Here is a 20947-nt window from a genome sequence, read left to right on the forward strand (position 1 = left end):
CATCTAAAGAGGAACTGCGAGGTACATTAGAAGGCATTCATACTACCTGGTTTCAGGTAGCTCAGGTTCTTTCTTTTGCACTTCATTTGGAGTGCGGGGGAGATGGCCTACTCTCACCTACCTTGTTTGAACTCTTATGCAGCAGGTCAGCCTATGACCTGAAGGGTGCTGCTTCTCTAATAAACAGGAATCTATTAGATCATGAAGCTGGTGTGTGTGTGTGTGCGCGTGCATGCTAGAGGCCTTCAAATTGTACCAGAATCAGATTTACACCTCCCAGTTGAAGATCACAGATGGAAGGGTACCTGGACCCAACTCAAAACCATCTCTGCGTGCTTACAGGAGGCCCTCGATCAAAGTCATCCTCCGATGGCACTGGATGCCAGTCAGGCTGGCAAAAATTAATCCCTCCTTTATCCCTTTATGTGGGAAGGGCTGGGGAAGGCTTGGTTCATTTATTCATGTTTGGTGGGAATGCTCTTGCCTTAAAAACGTTTGGAATAGAGCATTCTCCATTATACCCGCAATTCTCCCCCTTTCTCCAAATCCTGCCTTAGCCCTGCTATCTTCGGACATGGACAGGCTCAACCCTGCACCCCAGCAAACTAGCAGGCTTCTTACCACATCACAATTAGCCATAGCTCAATAATGGAAGACCGAGACCGAAATACTCCTGAATATATGGGGAAACAATATATGGGATACAGCAATATCCAGGCATCTCACCAGGCACAAGAGGGCAATTAAAGACAGAACAAATAGAGATATCTTCCAAGAAACATGGACCCCTTTCTTTAACTATGTTAATGGCCAAAATCAAAACCACCTTATACCAACCGCTCAATATTCTTAGTCGAATATTTACTATAAGACATTAAGTGACTATTTGATTCAACCACTGATGGAGGTCAGCAATGAAATTATGGAGGGAAAGAAGGCGCCTGAATCGTGGAAGGAAGCTTTCATCACATTGATACCAAAATCAGAAACTGAAAAGACACAACTTAAGAACTACCGTCCCATTTCCCTTTTAAATGTGGATTATAAAATATTTGCTGACGTTTTGGCAGGAAGACTCAAAAGAGTTTTAAATGAGATAATTCATAAAGACCAGGCAGGCTTTCTCCCAGGAAGACACTTGTTTGCTAATACAAGGAACATTATTGACATTTTGGAACTTTTGCAAACAAATATTAACACTAAAGCAGTTTTAATTTTTATAGACGCGGAGAAGGCCTTCGATAACATCTCTTGGAAATTTATGAAGGGGAATTTAAAAGAAATGGGAGTGGGGCGGGGTTTTGAAAATGGGATTGATGCGATTTACTCAGAACAAAAGGCAAAACTGATAGTTAACAATGTGGTTACAGAAGAGTTTAAGATTGAAAAAGGGACACGACAAGGCTGCCCGATTTCCCCCTTGCTGTTTATTTCTGTCCTGGAGGTGCTCTTGAACTTGATTAGAGGGGACCGGTTGGTGCAAGGGATTCAGATCGGAGCGAAACAATATAAACTTAAAGCTTTTGCAGATGACCTTGTTTTGACACTGCAAGAGCCAGAATCTAGCACAAAAAGAGTGTTACAATTGATTCAGGACTTTGGTCGGGTAGCGGGCTTCAAACTAAATAAACAGAAAACTAAGGTGTTGGGAAAAAACTTGACAGATGCAGAGTCAGAACGGTTTCAGAGAGAAACAGAACTAACTGTGGTTAAAAAAGTAAAGTACCTAGGGGTAAACATAACAGCAAAAAATCTGAGTCTATTTAAGGACAATTATGAAAAATGTTGGTCTGAAATTAAGAGAGACTTGGACAGTTGGTCAAAATTGAAGCTTTCTTTGCTAGGCCGAATTGCTGCTATTAAGATGAATGTATTGCCTAAGATGTTGTTTTTGTTTCAAACATTGCAAATTGTGGACAAGACGGAGTGTTTCAGGAAGTGGCAGAGAGATATTTCTAAATTTGTCTGGCAGGGCAAAAAGCCCAGAATTAAGTTTAAGATATTAACTGATGCGAAAGAAAGAGGGGGCTTTGCCCTGCCAGACTTAAGGTTGTATTATGAAGCCGCAGCTTTCTGCTGGCTAAAAGACTGGCTACTTCTAGAGGACACTGATGTGTTAGATTTAGAAGGTTTTAACAATGCATTTGGTTGGCATGCATACTTATGGTATGATAAAGTTAAGATCAATAAGGCCTTTAAGAATCATATTGTCAGGAAAGCAGTGTTTAATGTCTGGACAAAATACAAAGACCTATTGGAAAATAAAACTCCAAGATGGCTATCACCTCTGGAGGCCAAGGCCCGAAAAAGACCCAATATGGAGGCCAAATGGCCGAAATATTGGGAAATAATAGAGAAAGAGGGCAATAATTGGAAATTGCAGAGTTTGGAAAAAATGAAAGACAAAGTGCGAGACTGGTTACACTACGCTCAGATTCAAGAAATTTTTAAAAAGGATAAAAAGTTAGGATTCCAGGTGGAGAAATCGAAGTTGGAAACAGAATTGTTAGAACCTAAGATTAAAGTACTCTCAAGAATGTATAACTTGCTGTTGAAATGGAATACACAAGATGAAATGGTTAAGTCGGCCATGATAAAGTGGGCACAGGATATTGGGCATAATATTATGTTTGAGGATTGGGAAAGGTTGTGGACCACGGGGATGAACTTCACGGCATGTAATGCTCTGAAGGAAAATGTAATGAAAATGATATATAGGTGGTACATGACCCCAGTTAAACTTGCCAAAATATGCCATGTGCCAGACAATAAATGTTGGAAATGTAAGGAAAATGAAGGAACATTCTTTCACCTCTGGTGGACTTGTCCCAGGGTGAAGGTCTTCTGGGAAATGATATATAATGAGCTGAAAAAGGTATTTAAGTATACCTTCCTTAAGAAACCAGAGGCCTTCCTCTTGGGCATTGTCGGCCAGATGGTGCCAAAGAAGGATCGAACATTCTTTTTGTACGCAACAGCAGCAGCAAGGATACTTATCGCTAAGAAGTGGAAAACTCAAGATCTACCCACGCTGGAAGAATGGCAGATGCAGCTGATGGACTATATGCAACTGGCTGAGATGACTGGCAGAATTCGAGACCTGGGAGAAGAGAGGGTTGAAGAAGATTGGAGGAAATTTAAGACTTATTTACAAAAATATTGTGATTTGGTGGAAAGTTAAGTAGGATGTTTGATCATAAATAATTGGCCACCACAAAATCGGATCGGAATGGGATGTAAAGTGAGATTAAGAGAAATAAATTTGCAGAGGACTATATTTAAATAAGCGGTTATAAAATTTGCAAACTAGATGATAAATTGCATGGAAAAAATCTATGATGATGAAAATGGCAGCGGGAGATGTGAGGAAGTCCAAAGAAGTTATGAAACTCTGTTGAGATAAAAGTAAGGTTGTTTATTGTCTTTGTACTTTATTCTGTAAAAACCCCTAATAAAAATTTTATTAAAAAAAAAAAACAATATTCTTAGTCGAGAGGTTACGTTAAGTAATATGTTTGAATTTTGAATGTGTAAGCGTCTATCTAGAGACAATGGATAAACAAGCACCATTAGATGTACTGCTGGATAAGTGTTTAAAGGTTATTGTATTTGTGTTTGTTTGAAAACCAATGACACTTTATTTTTTTTAAATAAAGATGTTAGCAATATGCAACTCTTTGCACGCTATCCATCTATCATGGCAGATGTTCTGCCAGTGAAAGTGATAAGCATGGCGTGTGTTTATACATGCACTTTATTTAATCCTTACCCTCAGCATGTATAAATACGCCCCCTGAAATTAAAAGAGCACTGTCCCTTAGGTGACATAAAAGTTTTGTCTCAGGTTTGAGCCTCGGGAGACTTTGGGGCTGCAAGACCTGCTTCACATTTGTATAAAACGTACGAAGAGTATGTTGGTGCTGCGGAGAGGGTTGGATATGGGACAGGAGCACCCAATGGGTGAGATGACAATGACCCCACTCCTTCTTTTAGGATGCCCGCCAGTCCTGTTATTGGACCACAACTCCCATCATGCGCAAAGGATCTAGGGGTCATGGTGGAACACAAGCTTAACGTTGAGCCAATCGTGTGATGAAGCAGCAACAAAAAAGCTAATGCTGTTCTTTGGCCACCTCATGAGAAGAGAAGACTCCCTGGAAAAGACCCTGATGTTGGGAAAGATGGAGGGCACAAGGAGAAGGGGACGACAGAGGACGAGATGGTTGGACAGTCTTCTTGAAGCTACCAGCATGAGTTTGACCAAACTGCGGGAGGCAGTGGAAGACAGGAGTGCCTGGCATGCTCTGGTCCATGGGGTCACGAAGAGTCGGACACAATTAAACAACAACAATTCTAGGCTGCATCAACAGAAGTGCAGTCTCCCATTTGTTTGCTTGCTTTTCTAGGAAGAGTGGAAGAAATTGCATTTTTTTTCCTCCTTGGAAATGCAATCAATTACAGACTCTGTGGCATTCAGACATTTCATTGATTGATTGATTGATTGATTGATTGATTGGGAAATATGGTGGGATAAAAGCCCAGCTGTCACATCTCCTCATTTTCTGGGAAAAATCTAAAGTGATAATGATGGCTACCGATTTGGATGGCTTTAAAGGAGGATTAGACAGTGGTAGAGGAGAGCGCTGCCAGTGGCTGCTAGCCACAATGGCTGTATTCCACTTTGAGAACAGGACACTGGTCTAGATGGGTCTTTGTCCTTGTTTGGCACAACTTTTCTTATGCTCTTACGATAACAGCTTAGACAGGTTGAGTTTTTGGGCATTTTTCCCTTTCTGGGTGGTTGAAAGAGTCAGGAAAGGGGGTATGAGGTCATCCCATGTTTTTCAAACTCCACTCAGAGATAAGAACCAGCAGAATTTCCTGGACTTGTGTTTCACCACAGCTGCCATTTGATGCGAAGATGAAATTGAGCGAGGGAGAGAGTCGAGAAGCATTTGAAACTCACATTCCCCTTGATTGGCATTGTCAAACACTTGCTTCCAGCTTTTAAGAATGTTGACTCAGCCTTTAATTGGACCCCCGTTCCAAGATCTGAACCAAGCAATGTTTAAGCAGGGAAGAAGTACGCTTACATTACTGGCCACTTAACACATGCCTTGCTTGTGTAATCCTGGCAAAATGCTAATAATTATGATAAATGTGTGTGTGGAGGAAGAGCTTGTATATTGCAGTGATGTGTCTCAGCGAACAGAGCAAGGGTGGATGTAGACACAGGGAAAAACCTGCTTCTCAATTAGTGAGAAATTAGATGGTTATAACAAAAGAAAAAATCTCTATGGAAAACAGTGCTTTTAAATTGCCTGCTCTCTTGCGCCATCAACTGTTGCATATGTATAGCACATTCAGATTGCTGTTTCTTTACTAATGTAGCTGAGTTCCAATACTCTCTTTCCTGAATTGCAAAGAAAACTGATTCCAGACTTGAGCCTGACCCTACCTGATGTGATTTATTCGACTTGTACAGCAGTACCTCAGGTTAATTATTTAAGTATTCGTTCCTGAGGTCTGTTCTTAACCTGAAACTGTTCTTAACCTGAAAAACCACTTTAGCTAATGGGGCCTCCTGCTGCTGCCGTGCCGCCAGAGCCCAATTTCTGTTCTTAACCTGAAGCAAAGTTCTTAACCTGAAGCACTATTTCTGGGTTAGCGGAGTCTATAACCTGAAGCGTATGTAACCTGAGGTACCACTGTATGTCGTTTTATACTACAGGGAAAAAAAGCCTTAATGCAATTTACAATGTGTATAATGCAGTAAAACAACTAGGGATTGCCAATATCTGCTTTCCAACATCGTAATATATTGCCAGCTAAACTTCATGATATTACAATGTCAGAAAAGAGACGGAGAGGACGAAGCTGCCAGTTAGGGGAAATTTAAAGAATAAACATTAATAATAATAAACCTCATACACAAACTGTGCTTTAAAACAAACAGTAGATGGATAGATTTTTCTTCCGTTTCTGGTTCCACCAAAAGCTTTCTGACTCCATCACCAAACCTCTTCTTTCCTCCGCTCCCCGGGCCCTGCCCAGATCCATGTATTTTCGATTTCTAGAGCTGACAAGTCAACCTGGCAAAGAGCCTTGGAAAACACTGCCTGAGAAAACACGGGTGCTTCCGCTTAAACCAAAGCAGGTGGCTCAGTCGTAGGCAACTAAAAACACAGCCCAGTGTCATCAGTTTATAAAGGCTGGAGAGTTTGTTTTTCTGCTAAGTAATTGTTTGCTTTATTGCTACTTACACATTCATTTTAATAGGCCATAAACCACAAACTGCAGTACCCACACTTTCTGGGCCTCTCAAGTTGACAACCTCTCTGGTTTAAGCATCGGCGTACAAGATGGGGCTGTAAATCCAGACTATTATTATAGCCAATCTAAGATTTATTTATAATTAATGCCGGAGACCTTCCATCGTAATGCCAATTACTGATTTTCTTTAAAGGCGATGGAGGGATGGTTTGTTTGTTTGTTTGTTTGTTTGTTTGTTTGTTTTTGCAGTGATTTCTCCAACAGCACAAAGCCAGTTCAAGTGCTGTTAAAAAACTGGAGAGAGAGAAAGAGAGGAGTTTGTTTGTTTGTTTGTTAAGGACCAATTGGCATTTGCAGCAGGAGAAAAGAGGGATCTCCAGTTGCTGCCCAGTAAGGTAAAGGTAAAGGGACCCCTGACCATTAGGTCCAGTCGTGACCAACTCTGGGGTTGTGGTACGCATCTCGCTTTACTGGCTGAGGGAGCCGCGTTTGTCCGCAGACAACTTTCGAGTCATGTGGCCAGCATGATTAAGCCGCTTCTGGTGAACCAAAGCAGTGCACGGAAACGCCGTTTACCCTCCCACCGGAGCGGTACCTATTTATCTACTTGCACTTTGATATGCTTTCGAACTGCTAGGTTGGCAGGAGCAGGGACCGAGCAACGGGAGCTCACCCTGTCACGGGGATTCAAACTGCTGACCTTCTGATCGGCAAGTCCTAGGCTCTGTGGTTTAACCCACAGTGCCACCCGCGTCCTGCCCAGTAACATTGCTAACAATATCCAATTGCTGCCCAATAATATTGCTAAGGCCAGTGTTGGTTTCTGTTTCGGGGGCGCCTGCTATCAGTAAGCTATTTCTGTGACTGAAGTTTCACACTGAATGTGTGCTAAAGCATTGCATGGACATGTTCTGCTCTGCTAGCTGGCATAAGCACGATGCTCCAAACAGCTGAAGGCTATCTCAGATGGGCAATTTCTGGAGATATTTTGGGTGCTTCCAGACTGCTGCTGGAGAAGAGGCCATGCAAAGTGCCTTTTCCAGATCTACATCCCCACTGGCATTCGAAATCTGCCAAGTGCAAAATGCAATCGGCCACTTGTGCATAAGTGAAGATACCCGGGCACCAGGATGGCACCTGATGTCATCTGGAGGTGCATGCCTGGAGATCCTTGGATCTGGACTGTGTTCACACACTGGCAACACATCCTGTAGAATTCTTACCCGTTACATTTTATCTGCACAATCAGAATGAATTTTAGGTACCCCCAAAGTCATGCTGGAAAATACGACTTTCAAGCCGCCTGGCTCAAAAATGGCAACCAGGTATTCTGTTTTGGCGACTGTAACTCTGGTTTAAGGAGCCATTTGGCGCCTAGGTTATATATCTGAATTTCTAACACTGATCGCCAACACCTGAGGCCCCTATCAGTCCTATAGTGGGGTGTGTAGAGAATTACAGTGGTACCTCGGGTTACAGACGCTTCAGGTTACAGACGCTTCAGGTTACAGACTCCGCTAACCCAGAAATAGTACCTCGGGTTAAGAACTTTGCTTCAGGATGAGAACAGAAATCGTGTGGCGGCAGCGGGAGACCTCATTAGCTAAAGTGGTACCTCGGGTTAAGAACAGTTTCAGGTTAAGAACGGATTAAGTTCTTAACCCGAGGTACCACTGTACAGGCAAACCATTGTCTCTGTAACATGAGCCCTGTAAGACGTGGCCCTTGCTTCTACTTAGCTCATTTCCACCTTGCCTGGGAGGCGGGGCCCTGACTTACTCCGTCTACAAAGGCTGCTCCTGTGTCACACAGCTTAGTGTGCATGCATGTGTGTGTTGGGATCTTGCTTTCGGGGAACTTTAGAGAAAGAGGAGTTGCTGCTAGAGGATGCCCCAAGTGGGAGCAGAGAGGCAAGCTTGTCCACGCAAAAGACAGCCTGCTTAGCCATCGTTTGTGAGTGTCGGCAGGCTTCATGAGTGGCTCTGCGGATTGAAAATGTGAGCATGTTTTCTGCTGCTCTTAGGCTGATTGAGATCAATAAGCCTCCAGCTCTTTCCGCTGCCTTACTGTAATGCTTTGATAGACTTTGGACTGAATTGTTTAGATCAAACTGTTGCATCTTCCTATCTGTATGTATCTCCTGTGAAAGTCGTGGGCAAGTCTTCCTGCCAGGGGGAGTTTGTTGCCGTGACAGCCAGAGATGACAGCTGCAGAAGCCCCAAGGACGGGGGCTGTTGTACAGCTGCCAGCAAAGGTATCAACTGCTGATACCTTTGCAAGTTAGGGTGGATTTGTGTCTGTGCATGATTGGGACACATGAAGCTGTTTTCTACCTTTGGTTCATCTCACTCAGTGTTGTCTACACTGACTGGCAGAAGCTCTGCTGGGCTTCAGAGGGATGTCGAGGATTGAAACAGGGACTTTCTCAATGCAACACAGATGCTTCACCAATGAGATACCCTACGGCATTCCTTTCATCACAGTTAGGGATATTTTGCTTGCAATGTTTTGTCAGCTTGCAAATTCTGTATTGTGTAGTGATAGTTATAGGCAAATGTCATTTCCATTGTGTATCTACACTGATTATTTGTTTGCTGTTCTTGTGACCCCCCTGTCAGAATAATTTGGAAAAGTGGCATGCAAATTGAGTTGGTGATGCTGGTGATACTGGGATGACAAAGGCTGGTCTTTCTTACAAGAACGTTGGGTTGTATTCAATGAAATCTTTCCACAAACACAATGGAACTTCCTTTTCCTCCTCCTTTCCCTGCCACTGCCTAAAAATCCTCTCCAGAGGGTCAGGGGATCCCCCAGAGTGGATTTAGCAGAGCGCAGAAGGAAGCCGAAGATCCCTTGCACCCAGCAGAAGTCATTCTGTCTGTGCGGTAATTTAGTTGCCTGCCACCCATTGTGAAGATAGCTGCGGTAATGACTCTGGAGTCTAAAAATAAGTGCAATGAAATTATATAGGTTCCCATTGACCTGTGTGCCAGAAGAGCGAAAAGTAATGCATACAGAACCTGATCCGAGCTGGCCCCTCTCCTATTTTGCCAACCATCTTGTTCATCGAGTGCCTGGACAATTGTCTATTCAGATCTCGCCACCGCACTTGCTTTTTAGCAGGTCTCCCCTGCCTGCTTTCATGCCATGCCTGGCGACGGTGCCAAAGGAGACACAAGAGACTTGGCAAAAGGGCAACTCGGCAGCCTTCCCCCCGTTGCCAGACAAACATCCCACCAACCGCACATGCTGGGGATTCTGTTCCTCTGGCTGCCGAGGCTCAAACATAAGAGCCTTCCAGCAGTAAATAAAGGAGGGAAGGGAAACGGCTTATGCATGGGAGACATCTGAGAATGCCATGTTAACGTCTTTGGAAGAAATTGCTGCTGCTGCTGCTGCTTTTTAAATCCCCCAGAGGGGTTGTGAAGGGGAATGATTTTAAGCAGGACCAAAAGGGAGGGGATCAAAAGAGCAAGTCAGATGGTGTGTGTGTGTGTGTGTGTGTGTGTGTGTGTGTGTGTGTGTGTTACTCTCTGATTAGGAACTGGAGATGGAGCAGCAGGTCAGGGCCACTCTATTATTCCCTAAAGCAATTGCGCATGCGCACACACACACACACACACACATATATATACATACACAGTCATGCCTCATGTTACATTTGCTTCAGGATGTGCGTTTTCAGGTTGCTTCCTGTGGCGACCCAGAAGTAATGGAACGGGTTATTTTCTGGTTTCGCCGGTCGCGCAAAAGGATGTCACACGCATGCGCAGAAGCAGCAAATCGTGACCCACGCGTGCGCAGACACGGGTTGCGTTCTGTTCAGGTTGCGAACGGGCCTCCGGAACGGATCCAATTCGCAACCAGAAGTACCACTGTATCTGTATATATACAGTATGTATATGTATATGTGTTTGCGGTTGTGTGTGTGTGGATAGATAGATAGATAGATAGATAGATAGATAGATAGATATAATCTCCAATACGGATACTGACTGATACACAAATCTCCACTTAAGAAGGCTTCTTTAAAGAGTAATGTCTTCAGCAGATGCTGAAAATACAATGAAGATGGTGTCTATCTGATATGGAAAGTATGTGGAGAGCCAGTGTGGTGTAGTGGTTTAGAGCGGTAGACTCGTAATCTGGTGAACCGGGTTCGCGTCTCCGCTCCTCCACACGCAGCTGCTGGGTGACCTTGGGCTAGTCACACTTCTCTGAAGTCTCTCAGCCCCACTTACCTCACAGAGTGTTTGTTGTGGGGGAGGAAGGGAAAGGAGAATGTTAGCCGCTTTGAGACTCCTGAAGGGGAGTGAAAGGCGGGATATCAAATCCAAACTCTTCTTCTTCTTCTTATACATTTCATGTAGGGGTGTTTTACCCTGAACACATGAATTTCTGTTTCCTTAAACTCCAGTTCTTTGTATGTCACTGCTGTGTGAGGCTTATTGGGTTGCATCTAATTAATGATGGCCACCACCTTTATTATTATTGTCAGTATTATTTTATTGGTACCCCACCCATCTTGACTGGGATGCCTCTGCCACCTTGAGCAGCTCCCCCAAGAATATCAAAAACACAATAAAATATAAACCAATAAAAAACCATCTGTGTACAGAGCTGCCTGCAGATGTCTTCTAAAAGTGTGTAGCTATTTATCTACTTGACCTCTATTGGGAGGGTGTTCCACAGGGAGAGCGCCACCACCAAGAAGGTCCTCTGCCTTATTTCTTTCTTTATCACAGTTGCTTTATCTTCTAAGGATCTCAAGGTAGTCTACATGACATACTCCCCATGTCATCCTCACAACAACCCTGTGAGGTAGGTTAGGCTAAGAGATGGTGACTGGCTCAAGCTCACCCAGAGAGCTTCATGGCTGAGTTGAGAGGGATTCGAACTCTGCTCTCCCTGGCCTTAGTCCAACACTCCAAGCCATTACGCCACACTTTATGAATTCATGTCCTGCTGGACTTGATGGGCCATTAACCTCATCCATCAGACTCACCTTATGTTCTTACGGCACTCAGTCATGTCCTTTAGTTTCAGTGGGTCTACTCTAAGCAGAATTAGCTTTGGATTCAACCCCTTGCCACAGGATGTTCAGCCGGAGGTGATAACCAGGTTAGACGGCATTTTCAAAAAAATTAAAAACAGGGCTATTTAAACTTTTTATACGGCTTTTTATGGTACAGTTTTATGTTTTAAACCACTCTCTTTTTCCAAATGAATAGCGGCATAATAAATAGAGAACACATTGTGAGTTATGACACCAAGTGGAATGTCCGTGTTCTGCCTTGTTTAGCCTTGCTGGTTAGCCCAGTTGGTTGGGGCATGGTGCTGATAAGGCCAAGCTTCACGGGTTTGATCCCCATATGGGTACATATTCCTGCAGGTGAGACGCAGGTGGAGCTGTGGTCTAAACCACAGAGCCTAGGACTTGCCGATCAGAAGGTCGGCGGTTCAAATCCCCGCCACGGAGTGAGCTCCCGTTGCTCGGTCCCTGCTCCTGCCAACCTAGCAATTCGAAAGCACGCCAGTGCAGTAGGTGCAGTGCCGTGGGGAGGGAAATGGCCTTTCCGTGCGCTCTGCTTTCCATCACAGTGTACCGATGCGCCTGAAGTGGTTTAGTCCTGTTGGCCACATGACCCAGAAAGCTGTCTGTGGACAAACGCCGACTCCCTTGGCCTGAAAGTGAGATGAGCACCGCAGGTCCATAGTCGCCTTTGGCTGGACTTCGCCTTTACCTTTTTTACCTTGCACATTCCTGCATTGTAGGGGGTTGGACTAGATCAGGGACGTCCAACTCCCAATAGATTGCAATCTACTCACAGTATAAAAAAACTGGCAGTGATCTACCTGTTGTCATAAAAAGACTGGCAGTGATCTACCCAAAGTTGTGGAGCTTTTTTTTTAGGAAGCCAAAGTTTTTTGGGTTTTTTTGCTTTTTTGTAAGGAGATTACTGAAGGGCTAGGGATCAACCAGCTGTTGACATGCAGAGGCTGGCCTCTGCTCCGACGTAAATTAGTGACCCGGGCTTCAGAGCCAGGGCACACTATCAGCAGATTGAACTGCGCACACAGAATAGGAGTGAGGCTTGTGGAAGCATACTACAACTACAGATTTATTAATCATAAATCAGGTCAAAGAAACATGTTGCCTCTCTCTCGTCTTCTCGGAGAGAATGGGAAAAGCAAAAGCTATACACCAGGGAAGTTCCCAGCAAGCTGTGCTGGAATGTAAACAGACATGTGACACGCAACAGTTCCACACGACTGCTCCTTAAGGTGGAATGGAAATCTCAACACCAGGATCTACCAGGAACACCCCGTGATTTACCAGTAGATCGCGATCTACCTGTTGGACATGCCTGGACTAGGTGACCCATGGGGTCCTTTCCAAATCTAGGATTCTATCATTCTAAATGAGAGGGGCAGTATACATTAGGATACCAGGTGATGGAGACGAGAACCAGGAGAGAGCTGTTGCCTTCTGTGCCCTTCCGCTTGTGGTTGTCCTCAACGTGTTTGGTTCTGCCACTTTGTGATGCAGGATGGTGGGCTAGAGATAAATCTTCAGTCTGCTCTGGGTCTTGTTTGGGTTGGCAGTGCTGTGCCAGCCTCCCGAGATCAGAGTGGAGGCTGTGCCTTTCCCCTCCTCTGGCTTCACGACATAGCAATTGTTACACAACTCAGCTGCACCATCTTGGCTGCAGGTGGAGGGGGGAGTGTGTAGTATTAGGATCAGGTTGCGTTGGCGGGCTAGCAGTTGTGACCATCAACCACTGTCAAAACCCCTGAGACAAGTCCCATCGCCTGCCAAGGTTATAAGGTAGTTGGGACCAAGCCAATTCCTTATTAAGGTACAAGGAAAAGTCCCCAAAACCTGAGCTCTGAAATTCGAGCCCCAGGACTGTGAACAGGCCACAATTCTGTGGCAGCACAGAAAATACACGTACGAGTCTGTGTGCCAAACAGCAGTGCCAAATTCTTTTCCGATGAAAGATGACCCGTCTAAGTTCTGCTAAACGTGCGTGCTAGGATTTTAACTTTTTGACTTTTAAAAAAATGATTTCCTGAATCATAAAGGGACGAACCTTTGCTTAGAAACACTGGGGAAAAAAGGAACTAATTCTTCTCAGTTGTGTAAAAGGTCACTCTGAAATGAAAAGTTGCAATCACCGCATATGTGACGCTACTTCTCATGCGTATTAGCACTTTTAAAAACTTTATGGAACTTTTAAGAACTTTTATAGTGCCTGGAGCGTCCTAAAGCTATTTGGAACATTCTAGTAGAATCCAAAAATTTGTCTATATAGAAAGCCTTGTGGGCACACAACTAAACTTCTAAATTTTTAATACTTCTTTCAGTGGCAATATACAATATCGCACAGGACCCTTGATTTATTCTAAACAATAAGAAGTGATGTACAATGTACAAAACATTGTACAAGTATCAGAAAATTTGCAAGCTCCATTTTTCGTGTACATGCTATGAATACTACCAGTCTTTTTTTCCAATGGGTACTCATAGGTACTCAGTACCGGCATCTCTTTTATATGGGCTTTTAAAAAAGCATGGCACTCACTGCAGCAACTTCAGGGTGAGTACCAGCACCTATTTTTCTAGGGGGAAAAACACTGCATATTACATAATACATTATACAGTTACATACACAAAAATGGATTTATTGATTTCAGGGTGACCTATTTTCAAGAGATTTGAAAATGGCAGTTCATTTCTTTGCTTTTTTGGCAAAAGTTCATCTAACTAAGCTACAGGAACATAAGGTTGTGAAAAAGTTGCACACAACCTGTGAATTTACTTTGCTTCTTCTCTCCATAGGAAATCTTAATTTAGATCTCCCTTCTACAGGTGCCTTCTGAAATTTCACCAGGCCTATAGATTTCGAAGCTTATTTTCATAGTCAACAGAGACTAGATACTTGCTCCTGATACATGTTTTGATCTTTGCATGCAGTGCTAAATTCCCTACTGTCCACCCCTGCAGATCTACGAAGACCCCCAGTCTGCGCCCACATCACCTCTGCTGCAGAACCGCATATTCACCGGAGAATAGAGCGAAATTGGAGAGCGGCTTTGGCAAAAACAAGGGGAAGAAGCGGTGACCTGCCGTGGCAGGAGAAAATCCATCAACAGTGCGCCCAGTGTTTGGAAAAGCAGCCAAGTGAAAGAGGCTGGCAAGGTAAATGGGACCCTTTGTGTTCTCACAATGCTGAGTTGGATGCAGGTTCAGCAAGCGAGCCTCCGTCCTGGAATCTGCCATGTGGAAAGGGAGGGAGGGGCAGAGAGCTGTTGAATGTTAAAGGAGCAGTCCTTCCCTGGGCAGAGATTGCAAAATGGCCAAAAGGAAAGTAACAAAGAAGAAGAGTTTTAGCTTTAGCAAAAGAACCTCTCCAAATCCAGTCCACTTCTGCCTCTTCTACCTCCAGAGCTCAGTCCGCCCCCTTCCTAGGACCCACAGCTTTAAAATTGGGGGCGGGGGAAACCGATTCGAGGAGGATTCACCATCGATCTACTCAAGTGGTGCCCGCAACAAAATGTTGCAGCGTGGAGTCATCCTCCTGTTCAGGATTCTAGCTAGCCACGTTGCCCTTTCCCAGAGCCATCAATCTCATTTTTTTTTGTCCGCACACAACAAAGTCAGTATCCTGTGACCACTCCAGGCACCCTGGAGGCCTCTGTAGGGGAGACAGGATGGTGGACCAGCCTGCTGGCTGGGGCTGGTGGGAGCTGGAGGGCACCAGGTTGGGGAAGCCTGAGCCAGATGAGCCTTTGGGGGGTTATATCCAGTACTAGTTGCACTTAGCATTGAAAGACGTGGCCATGATTAATTTGGGACCCATTACTTTGAATGGGTCTACTCGTGAGTAGAACTTAGTTGGATGCAGCCTTTGGTTTGATCCAACAGGGCTCTCCTTACTTTCTTAGCTTTCCCTGTAGCCACTAGCATAGTTCCGAATCCTAAGGATCCTTATCTTAAGTCATTTTTCTTCAACATAATACAGTGTGTCTGTTGTCAACTGGCTCCCATATAGGAAGAATTTTCTGTGGTGGCTCCCCGATTGTGGAATGCCCTCCCCAGAGAGGTTCTCCTGGCACCGTCACTGCATTTCTTTAAGTGCCAGGCAAAAGCATTCCTCTTTACCCAGGCCAATGGCTATTACATCATCTATGGCCTGTGTAAGGACTGTTAGGATGATGATTTTACTATTAGGCTGTGTGTCATTATGTTTTGTATTATGTTTTTGTCATTGATGTTCTGTTAAGTGTTTTTATAATGTTGTACAACACCTTGAGATCTTTTGAGAAAGGTTGGAATACAATTATTATTATTATTATTATTATTATTATTATTATTATTACACACGGAGACATATAAAATTTAGCACCCAACAAAACTCTCCCTGAACTAACCTTCCACCTTCATTGGGCCAGGTAGATTTCCCTTTCTGCTGTGGACATCTCTCACTTGGACTCGGGCTTCCCATTTGGGGGAATGGTATTCCATGCTAGCCCTACTCAGAGCAGAACCATTGAAGTTAATGGACACAACTAACTTATGGTCATTAATTTCGGCCAGTCTCCTCATGAGTAGGACTCAGTTGCAGGCAGCTTTTTCTCCAGTGCTCCTGCAAACATTAATCAACACATTATTTTTTTTAATTCCTTGTGTGCGGCATTTCAATTAAAGTCTTTCTTCCTCTAATCTGTGCCTGTATGAATACAAGGTCCTTGGAAATCTTTAACTGTGTGTGTGTGTGTGTGTGGCAGGGACTTTTCCTGTCAAAACAGAGATGGCACGCATTACCTTCATGCTTTGAAGGAAAACAAAAATTGGCATCTATCAAAGCAGGGAAAAGGACCCATTTTTTTATATATTCCTTTTATTTTAATGTCCACACATTTTCCCTTCCCTGAGATCCCTCACCAACAACAAAGTTATCGCCATCTACCTAATTCAGCATTAACATTTTTAATATGCTTTGGGATTCGCAGCCAGGAAGCCACACTTGGGGCTTTGTGATGTGCAAATCCCCTTTGAATGTGACTCTCAAATGTATTTCCCCATTTCCGATAATGCCATGCCTACTGCTTCTCTAATGTATGCTAATCTGGTTTCTTTAGAATACCTCCCACGTGGTGAGCAAAAATCGTAGTAGCAGGGGGATCATCGAGTGGCGGCCTTAGGGAAATAATCTTCCCACCCACCCAATAAAATCTTTGCAGAATTAAATCATGAGAGAGCCCCTCCTTCTTATGGTACCCCAAATACACACACCAAATATGTGTGCATACCAAAATTTTATTTATATATATATTGATGCAATTATGTGTGCAGTGCAGAAATGGGACAGAGAGTCTTTTGTTCTCGCTCATTCAAAATGCTGAAATTTGGAGCCATTCAAATATCATGTTTCCGTGCGCTGCTCTGGTTCGCCAGAAGCGGCTTAGTCATGCTGGCCACATGACCCAGAAGCTGTCTGCGGACAAACGCTGGCTCCCTTGGCCTATAGAGCAAGATGAGCAGCACAACCCCAGAGTCGTCCTAACGGTCAGGGGTAAAGGTAAAGGGACCCCTGACCATTAGGTCCAGTTGTGGCTGACTCTGGGGCTGCGGCGCTCATCTCGCCCCATCAGAACGATGGGGGTGGAGACGCTCCTTCAGTTGAGCTCCTTCAGTTGAGCATACTTGAGCTAGATCATGGGTAGGCAATCTAAGGTCCGGGGGCCGGATCCAGCCCAATTGCCTTCTAAATCCGCCTGCAGATGGTGCAGGAATCAGCGTGTTTTTACATGAGTAGAATGTGTGCTTTTATTTAAAATGCATCTCTGGGTTATTTGTGGGGCATAGGAATTCGTTCATATTTTTTTCTTTCCAAAATATAGTCCGGGCCCCCCCAAGGTCTGTGGGATAATGGAGTGGCCCGCTGCTGAAAAATTTTGCTGACCCCTGAGCTAGATTGACCAATAAGTGTGATTCAGTATATGGCAGCTTGCTATGTTCCTGTTTTCCGGGGTATTTCATTTATTTCTTCCCCGCCCCCTCCTAAGGATTAGGTTGTAACTCTTGTCCCAGTTTAGCAGCGTAGTATTTCGGTTTCCAAGTAGCGAGCTGTTGGAGAGCTTTTCAGTGGAACTTTAGAGCACAAGAGGGCAAGGAAAGGGTTAGAGAACCCAATAAATACGAGGAGAGATCAGATAAGAGTCTCTTGTAACAAAAGGGGAGATGGAGAGGAGTAAAACAAGCTAGCTGGAAGCTTAGATAAGCACTTTCTGTCTCTGATGCTCCGCTTACATAACATCCAGCGCTTCCTTGCATCTTTGGCCTCTGCTGCACTCGGTTATCTGTCCCCTAACTGATGGGCAACTTGAGTTTGGAAGTTAATAACAAGCTCGCTTGGAAGTAGCATGCGTGCCCCTAGATTTGGCCTGCAGAGGTACGGCTCGGGAGATTAAGCACAGTATTTCTGGAAAGGGCAGGCTGGAGATGTGGGTTCGGATTGTGACATCTTCTGCACTGCGGTGGTACGTGGGACTGTTTACGAAGAAGGATAGGGGGAACGGCCTTATTTTCATGCACAACTTTCCCAGGTCAGTCCCCAACATCTCCATTTAAAACTGTATTTCTAAATTATTATTTTAAAAAAGCAATTTTATTAAAGGTTTTTAACATATTAAGTCCTAAAATCCAAACACGTTTATAAAAAGCAATATATCCTAAAAGAATAATAATAATAAAGGAAAAGAAAATAGACTACTGCAAAACACAATTATATATATAAAAAGAAAAAGAACAGATAAGAAAGAATTAAAAAACAGAAAAAGAGACCCTTTATCTCATTTACATCATATACAGTGGTACCTTAGTTCTCAAACTTAATCCGTTCTGGAAGTCCCTTCGAAAAACAAAGGGTTCCAAAACCAAGGTGCACTTTCCCATAGAAAATAATGCAAAACAGATTAATCTGTTCCAGACTTTTAAAAACAATAAGAAAGAACTAAAAATCAGAAAAAGAAACCCTTTATCTCATTTGCATCATATACAGTGGTACCTTGGTTCTCAAACTTAATCCATTCCAGAAGTCCGTTCCAAAACCAAAGTATTCCAAAACCAAGGCGCACCATAGAAAGTAATGCAAAATGGATTAACCCGTTCCAGACTTTTAAAAGCAACCCCTAAAACAGCAATTTAACATGATTTTTACTGTCTAACGAGACCATTGATCCATGAAATTAAAGCAATTAACAATGTACTGCAGTCACACAGTCAGTCAATCAGTTGCTGAACTGGGTTCTACACTGTCACACACAAAAAGAGCCACAAAAACGCAAAATAAATAGCAAAAACAGACACACCTCGGTGTAACACTCAAAATGGGAGTGTGGCACTCAAAACGGAAGCATAACACTCAAAACGGAGCACGTTCGGATTCTGAAAAAAGCTCGCAAACCAGAACACTTCTGGATTTGCAGTGTTGGGGTTCCAAGTTGTTTGAGTACCAAGACGTTTGAGAACCAAGGTACCACTGTCATATAAAAGAATAGAAAAATAGCTAAACATTAGCTGTAATAGCAATTATTCAAGATGTTTAACACACTCCAGAGTAGTTTCTACCCCTCTGCAGGATGTAACTTTCCCCAAATTTCCCTCCCAAGCCCGACCTTTAACTTTTTGTCAGTCGGAAAGCTGAGTTTTCAAGTAGCAAGGAAATGTCTCTGCCCCGGACCTTAGGGAAGGACGGTAGCTCAGTGGTAGAGCATCTCTGCCTTGAAAGCAGAAGCTCCTGAGTTCAAATCTCAGCACCTCCAGGCAGCACTGGGAGAGACTCTCTGCAAGAAACTCTGGAGAGCTTCTGCCAGTCAGTGTAGGCAGCACTAAGCTCAATAAGCAAGTGGTCTGATTATATATAAGGCAGTTTCCTGTGATCCTATGTTTTACCTCCAAGAGCCATTCCTGCTGTCTGGCCTAAGCAGACCAGCTTAGTAGGTGTACGTGGCACACACTGAACCAGATTAGTCTCTTTCCCCCCTGCTGTTCCGAATGTGAGAGCATCCAAAGTCCTTTTGCTGCCAAGGCGCCGTGCCCGCCAAATGGGTGTACGCAGCAGGCTGCAAATTTGAGATGCTTCTCCCAGGGGCTTGTGCTAATGCCTTGGCTTTGTCCTTTTATCTCATGGGTGCAAGGGAGACAGAGGAACAGATGACACGCAGCATTAGGGCTGGCTTAGTAGATATCGGCAGCCTGGCGTGCAGATGGCCTTCCGTCAAAGTTGGGCCAACACGCCCTGCAGGAAAGTGGTGTTTTTTTAAAAACAACAACATTGATGCCCCAAATCGGAGCAAGACTCAGCTGGCGAGGTTTGCTCTGGAGGTCTTTGGTTAATTGCCAGGTGTTAGTGGGTTTTTTCTCTTGCCAACCCAGGCTGCCACTGCATGAAAATGGAAGTGATGAGCTGGAAAGGATAAAGGAGTCAAGGTGGGTGACGCCCAGTTCATGGACCAAACAGATGCCAAAGTCACTTCTGCGTGGCTTTTTCACCCTCTCAACATAATTGGCTGGTTTCCAGAGGTCTGCTTGCAACGAGATTTCTTGCATTGTGTGTTAGGAAGGAGACGCATTCTTGTGAAAGAAGCTTGAAGCTGTGGGACTGGCAAAAAGAGGCATCATTTAGATAGAAGAACCAGGATCAGGCCAAAGGCCCATCTGGTCTGGGGGCCTGGTCTCACAGTGGCCAGCCGGAAGCCTTTGGGCACCCCATAGGCAAAACCCAGAGTACAACAACTGTCTCTCTACTTGCGATTCCCAGCACAATACGGGGGCACAGTGCCTCCAACAGTGAGGTCAAACATAGCCACTGGCATGGAGCCATTTCTCCTGTGTTCAATGCCACATGTGTTTATGTCTCTAGGAAGCCATAACCTCCAGCCATCTCCATCAAGTGACTGTATAACAGTGTTCAAAATTAGCCAGGCACCAGGCACATCTTGCACCTGGTTGTAGGCCACTTACAACCAAGTGAAGATGCCTGGGTGCCAGGATGGCGCCTGACATTGCCACCATCTGGAGGTGCGTGCCTGGGGATCTTTGGATCTTGACTATTTTCACACACTGATACCATATCCTATAGAATTCTCTCCGTTATATTTTATCTGCACAATCGGATTGAATTTTAGGAACCAGAATGCTCTTTCTGTGCAGCTTGAGCAGGAGTGGTGAACAACATTATAGCTAATTGATTTAGCTTGTCTTCATTTGCCCTACCCAGCTGCCCTGCTCACAGTCGAGAAGAATATTCCTAAGTTATGAATGGCCCGTGTCACCATTAAGCAAAAGAGGTTGGAATAGGCCATTATACATGTGGACAGACCCTGGATCAAGTGATGTTTCTTCTTGAAGTTTTCAAAGCTCTTCACCTAGCTCAAGGTTGTCCTTTGTTTAACTGAGGATCAATCACAGTCAGTCCATCATTTGAAAAATAAGAATTTAGAGCTATCTTGCCCCAAATGGCAACTAGACATTCAGTTTTGGCAACTGTTGTGGCGATCACACAGGGTCCCCGGACTTTTCACCATCTAGTGATCCCTGTGCCATCACTTTATTTCCTACTGCCACCACCCAGGCCCTACCTGGTACAATACTGAGTCCAGTCAG

The 20947-nt window shown here is 44.2% G+C and overlaps 1 protein-coding gene and 1 long non-coding RNA gene across 7 annotated transcripts in view; one reads left to right on the plus strand and one right to left on the minus strand.

The window, feature by feature from the left end:
• LOC310849341 overlaps nucleotides 1-20947 on the minus strand; it is a 462163-nt gene that overhangs the window by 234506 nt on the left and 206710 nt on the right. The gene's annotated exons all lie outside the window — the stretch shown is intronic.
• ST3GAL1 (ST3 beta-galactoside alpha-2,3-sialyltransferase 1) overlaps nucleotides 1-20947 on the plus strand; it is a 112085-nt gene that overhangs the window by 53788 nt on the left and 37350 nt on the right. For 5 of the 6 annotated variants that reach the window (XM_083749350.1, XM_083749355.1, XM_083749351.1 and 2 more), the window contains one exon: nucleotides 14282-14476. The gene's annotated coding sequence lies outside the window, so the exon portion shown is untranslated. Of the gene's footprint in view, nucleotides 1-12996; nucleotides 13103-14281; nucleotides 14477-20947 lie in introns of those variants that run through there. The other variant, XM_083749354.1, reaches the window with a different exon arrangement.

The sequence above is a fragment of the Podarcis gaigeae genome (assembly GCF_964106915.1).
Source record: "Podarcis gaigeae genome assembly, chromosome: 7".
Taxonomy (NCBI): domain Eukaryota; kingdom Metazoa; phylum Chordata; class Lepidosauria; order Squamata; family Lacertidae; genus Podarcis; species Podarcis gaigeae.